The sequence below is a fragment of the Sorex fumeus genome, unplaced genomic scaffold, assembly GCF_029834395.1.
Source record: "Sorex fumeus unplaced genomic scaffold, SorFum_2.1 ptg000078l, whole genome shotgun sequence".
Classification (NCBI taxonomy): domain Eukaryota; kingdom Metazoa; phylum Chordata; class Mammalia; order Eulipotyphla; family Soricidae; genus Sorex; species Sorex fumeus.
Genome location: NW_026606135.1, coordinates 5,205,904 through 5,211,903, shown reverse-complemented (window position 1 = coordinate 5,211,903; position 6,000 = coordinate 5,205,904). Strand labels below are relative to the sequence as shown.

The following is a 6,000-nucleotide window of genomic DNA, read 5'->3' as shown; positions in this document are numbered from 1 at the left end:
ACCAAGAGGCTACTAAAAATCAGGGACTTGCAAACCGGCTCCTTTCCCACGCTTACTTTTCTCTTTGGAGCTCAGCGTTAATTGGAGTTCAACGTTAATTGCAAGCAATTACTCTCCCCCCTCCGCCCCCCTCCCCTCCTATTGCAGCGGCAAAGGAACCGGAGAACACCCCGACAGTGTTAACATTCGCCTCCGCCCAGCGGGCAGCAAGGCGGGGCCGCGGCGTTATCCTCGGCCCACGTGGTCTCCGGCGGGGCCGGTGACAGCGGCGGCGCATGCGCGCGAGGCCTCCCCGCCGCCTCGGGGTCGGTGTCACGGCTGGGGGTGGTGCCTAGGCGGGCCGAGGGCGCATGCGCCGTGGCGCCGGCCCGCTCGGGTTCCAGGGCTGCTGGCGACGGCGAAGTCTGCGTTTCCGTCCGGCGGCCGCGCGGCCCTGGGGTGAGTGTTCGGGCAGCCGGGCTGCACGTCCGTCAGGCGCAGAGTGTCCGATTCCACTCGGGCTTTCCACGGCTCCGCCTCGATCCCGCGGCCGCGGCGGGGGAGCTGCGCGGGCGGCCCCGAGCCGGTCCCCTCCTCGCCGGGGCGCGCGCCCGCTCCGCTCTCCCACCTGCAGCCGGAAGTGACGACGGACGCGTCCTCACCTGGGCCGTCGGGGGCCGGTCCAGCTCGGTGCCACCGGCCAGCGACGAAGCGCCGGCGTCCAGGCTTTGTGTCGGACCCCCACGCCTGCATTGTCAGCCCGGGCCTGTCCCATCTCGATTGCAAAACTGGAGGTGTTGTTCGCGGGTAACTGGAGGCCGCCGGCGCTTTGGGTCTTGACTCGGTGCACTCGCCTTTTGGGAAGGAGGATGGAGCAGCCCTCCTAGGTCTTATGCAGATGCCGTTGTTATGGACCGGTGCCCCTGTCACATATCATCCGTCTTCACTGCTGTCATGCTGTTCAGAATGGCCTTTTAATTCACCCCTATGTCTCCCATCGTCCTCCACTCTTTCTTCCAATTTTCCATGATCCATGCAGTAGTCATCCCAGTGGTCTTTGGGCATCAGATTGGGTCATGCCATCATCGCCCTGTTTCAGGCTCAGTTCAGTCTGTGTTCCTGTAACACTTGGGATCAAATCCAAATTCTTTTTCTTCCAGGCCTGCTTTTCCTTCAGTGTTCACCTATGCAGTCGACATCCCCCAGCTCTGCATAACTGCAGCCAAAGCCCCACGTGGGGGTGGCCTCTTGTCACAGATGCCCTAGTGCTTAAAGAGAACAGTTGGAGACACTGTTTCGCAAATGCTTATGCTTCCAAGACAATGAAAGAAGCTGTATCAGCTCATAACTGGGTTACCATGTGAAAGTAAAGATTTCGCACTGTGCTCCAGCAATCTTTATTTTTATCTGTGCTGTTTCTTTTCAATAAATTTACTGCGCTTTCGGTCTGATTAACTTTCTCAGTCAGATACTGACTCAGTTTTTCAGAGGTCTCCCTGACCTCACACATCCATCACCACAGTATCTGTTAGGTTTCTCTCTTTTTGTTGTAAAGAATCCTGTACTTCTTACAGCACATTCCACAGTGCCCCTGGCACTGTTTGTATGTGTACAAACTCATGAAATTAAGAAATTATATCCCTTCCTCCAAGACACTGTTAAGCTATGTGGGGGCAAAGCTAGTTAAAACTAGTACATTGCCTGGTGTAACTGATATTCAAGTACTTTTTTTTTTTTTTTTGTGGGATGGGGAGGTGGGCCATACCCTGTGTTGCTCCGGGCTTATTCCTGGCCCTGTGCTCAGGGATCACTCCTGGCAGTACTTGGGGGACCATATGTGACACTGGGAATCAGACCTGGGTCAGCGACTTAAAAGCAAGTGCCTTTCCTGCTGTACTAATCCCCTGCCCTCAAATATTTCTTAAATGATTTTAAGAAATGAATGATTTTATTTCTTTCATTTCTGGAACTCTTTTTACCTTCTGACAGGTACCTTAGAGTTGCCGTTTAATTACTGATTCTCACTCTCATAGACTTGCCCTCAGTTACTTCCCTAGTAACTTGACTTTTTTTCTTTCTCCTGATTTCCCCAGTTCTAGTCTTGCTCACTTTCTCTATTAATTTTCCTGGCTTAGCTCTGAACTTAGTTGCTTAAACTGCTCTTCTCAACATCTTCACCCCCAGCCTTTTTGTCCGTTTGCTCTTTTGCTCTAAAAGCCTCCCGGATGGCATTTGCCTGCAGTGCTTGTAGTGATTGGGCTGGGGCGATAGCACAGCAGATAGGGCGTTTGCCTTGCATGCAGCCGACCCAGGCGACCCAGGTTCGATTCCTCCACCCCTCTCAGAGAGCCCTGCAAGCTACCGAAAGTATCTCACCCGCACAGCAAAGCCTGGCAAGCTACCCGTGATGTATTCGATATGCCAAACACAGTAATAAGTCTCACAATGGAGACATTACTGGGCCCGCTCCAGCAAATTTTTGAACAATGGGAGGACAGTGACAGTGACAGTGACTTGTAGTGATCACAGGAGGAAACTGCAGACTTGGGTGTTGTTGGAGGGCTGGGGCCACCTGCGTTGGCCCTCCACACCTCTCACCTGTCTGTCCCATCAGCTTTTCCTCTCCTACTTTTGTGCAGACTCTATCCCTTTCAACCCCCATCCCAACTTGGTTCTCCATCAGGAACTGCTTTTCAGCATATTTTTTCTGTGGGCCACCTTTGTCTTTCTCTTCCACTCCTATAAGTAAAGTTCTGTCAGGAGTCTTCCTTCAGCCAGAAAGATATGTTGCACTGTTAGTTTACTTCTCTCGGTCTGCCCCTGTTGTTGTCTCTTGTGCAATGTGTAGTTTCATCTGACTACTCCCCTTACAGCTTTTACATTTTATAGATTTTCTTGACCTAACTTTCCTTCCCCAACCCATCATTACTTCAGCATTTTAGCTAGCGACCCACCTTCCTGTTCCTTCCTTTTTATTGGAATGCAGCGGTTGCATACATGTGTCCTGGGGATCGCTCTCAGCATACGTGGCAGTGTTGGGGTTTGAATGCTCAGCCTTTTGCCTGCAAGACCAGTGACCACTGAGCCGTTCTGGGCCTCCTCTTTCATAATGTAGGACAAGTTGTTTTTTGTCCTCATTGCCCTCCTAGGATCTCTTTTACTAAGCTAACCAGTGACCGGCTAATTTTCGAGTCTACTGGACCCATTCTAGTTTGCTTATGTGGATTGGTGTTATCATTTTCCCTGTGTAACCATTTATTCTTTCTTCTTTTTTTAATTAGCAGTTTTCTCCAAACGTCATTTTTTGGGTTGGGGGAGGGCTGGGATTACACTCAACAGTGCTTGTGAGCTCCTCCTAGTTCATTGCTCGCGGATGATCCCCACAGGTGCTGGGGGACCGTGCGGTGGCGGGGATGGACTCCTGGGCTCCCTCATGCTCTCCAGCCCTTAAGGCTCTCTCCCCACCTGACAGACAGTATTCTTTTCACCTTGTGTTTGTACTGCAATATTATTACTTCATGTTTTGGTTGAATTGATACTCATTTTATCTACAAAAAGATATGCACATAAGAAATTCAGTCAAATTTGAGAAAACGATAACAGAATTGTTAGATTTCAGCCGGTTTGAAATAGGAGCCAGAGTACTTCCTGTTTTCTGTTGAAAATAGAGACAAGTTAGTGACAGAGTACCTAAAAAATAAGAAGGTCCTCCAGAGGAAGAACTTTCTTCATGTCTAACATTCCCAGTGCTCACTTCTGTCTGAAATGATCTCTCTCTGGGTATCCCCTGGACTGTTTGTGCTACTGCTAGGGCCACTTGTCTTGACGGTCCTCCTGAGCTCAGATTTGGATTTCGTGCCGTGTGCCGAACACAGCATCTTCACCAGCTCAGCTCCCCGCTCCCCCATCGACTTCTTTGCTGAGAATAGTGTTTGACTGATTTAATCAGTGACTCAGTGGTCTAGAGATGGGCTACTTAAACTTCCTTCACCTCTGTTCCCTTCCTACCTGAAGAATGCCAGAAACATCATGGATTCATTATGCGATTGAGTTTTAGTTTTGCCCCTTCAGAAAGTTTTTACTGTTGCCAAGATTTTTCTGCCTCTCACGTTTAGTTATGTGACCCTGAATAGGGTTTTGACCTCCCATGGAAGAAACTAGAATCTGGACCCGACTTTTTCATATCTTAGACTCCTTTCTTACTTTACTTCCTCTCAGTATATAGTGATCTTCTCCCGCACAGCAACATCTGGGCCAGGTGCTCAAATGTTAACTGGTACCTATTTCCTGTGTGCCAGGTACTTTGTCCCTTCTCCTGTGTCTGTGTGACCTCTCTATGCCTCTTCTGCAGACCTGTCTCACTGTTATTGAAGGGTTTCATTGGAAATTAAAGCATCAGGGTAGGCTGAAGGTAAGTTCCTGGTTCTGTATCCCAGTGCTTGGAAGCTGGGATCTTTTTATTTAAGAGGAATAAGTGGGACTATTAGTGAAACTCATGGTTATTGCCTAGAAATAAAGTTTCAGTTCTGAAAGAAGAATTAGTGTATTCACAGTTAAACAAAAAGTGCAGCTGTCTCTTGGTTGCTTTTTTAGTGCATTAAGTAATTTGTAGATCATTTTGAATACATTCCATACACATAGATGCAGAGACTTTTTTTTTTCTTTTTTGGGTCACACCCACCAAAACACCTGGCTCTGCACTCAGAAGTTTCTACTGGCAGTGCTCAGGGGACCATATGGGATGCTGGGATTCGAACCCGGGTCGGCCACATGCAAGGCAAACGCCCTACCTGCTGTGCTATCACTCTAGCCTGCAGAGACATTTTCATCAAAATAAATGTATCCATGCGATGTGGCTTCTTTTTCATTTTACATGGCTTTTATACCAGTACTACTGAAAATACTTAACATCTGTATTAAACTAAGAAAAATACTACAGTAAATATTTTTGTGCACATGTAAATATTTGTGGTGAATAAATGCTGAGAACTAGAATTGCTGTACAAAGGTCATGTGTGTTTTATTTTAATTTAATTTTTAAGGTCATGTATGTTTTATGCCTTGACAGATGCTGCTAATGTGCAGTCCAAAAGAGTTTTGTTAATTTATGTTCTTACCAGCAATAGGTAAAAGAAAAGGGTTTCCTTTTTTTTTTTTAAACTTTTTAATCGAGTCACTGTGAGACATACCTTACAAAGCTGCTCGTGATTGGATTTCAGTCATACAGTATTCCAACACCCCTCCACCAGTTTACGTTCCCAGCATCCGGGTCCCCAGGTTCCCTCCCATCACCGCCCACCCCCACCCCCACCCCCTGCCTGCCTCTATATGGCAGCCATTTTCCTCTCTCTCTCTCTCTCTCTCTCTCTCTCTCTCTCTCTCTCTCTCTCTCTCTCTCTCCTCCCCCCCCTTTCAGCCATTGTGGTCTGCAATATTGATACTGAAAGCTTATCAAGAATATCCCTTTACCTACTTCTCACCTCAGATCTTGTCCAGTGTGATCGTTCCCAGCTATTGTTGTCATGCTGATCTCTTCTCTGTCTTACCTACCCTCAGCCCCCCACACACTTGTGGTTACTTCCAACCATTGACCAGTCCTCCTAGCCCCTGCTTTCCCTGGCCACGGATATTCTTCTTCTACTATATATATTTTTTATATACCATAAATGAATGCAGTCAGAAGGTAGGGTTTTCTTATCCAGACAGGATCAAGATTTTAATTTTCTTTCTTCCCCCCCCCCCAACATGATGGGTAAGATAATATATATTGAAATAGAGTTGTTTTTGAGACGAATCTTTCTCAAATTCTGATTGAATGATGTTACTATCTCTAGTTGAGAGTCTTGGGGCAAGATTCAGTGCACCTGCCTTACAGTCACTGGATCTAGGTGTTACAGTTGATCTTAACTCTGTAAGAGAAATCATTTACATCATAATGCAGCAAAGATGGTGCCTAGAAAACAACTGTCAAATGACTTCAGGTGATTTGGGGGATTTTCAATGCCAGCTCTATGAGCTGGC

General features: G+C 47.5%; 1 protein-coding gene across 1 annotated transcript in view; it reads left to right on the top strand.

The window, feature by feature from the left end:
* The first annotated feature begins 326 nt into the window (after positions 1 to 326).
* The window catches only part of ERCC6 (ERCC excision repair 6, chromatin remodeling factor), a 77,216-nt gene continuing 71,542 nt past the window's right edge, over positions 327 to 6,000 (top strand). Inside the window, exon 1 of the mRNA XM_056130423.1 lies at positions 327 to 438. The gene's annotated coding sequence lies outside the window, so the exon portion shown is untranslated. The remainder of the gene's footprint in view (positions 439 to 6,000) is intronic.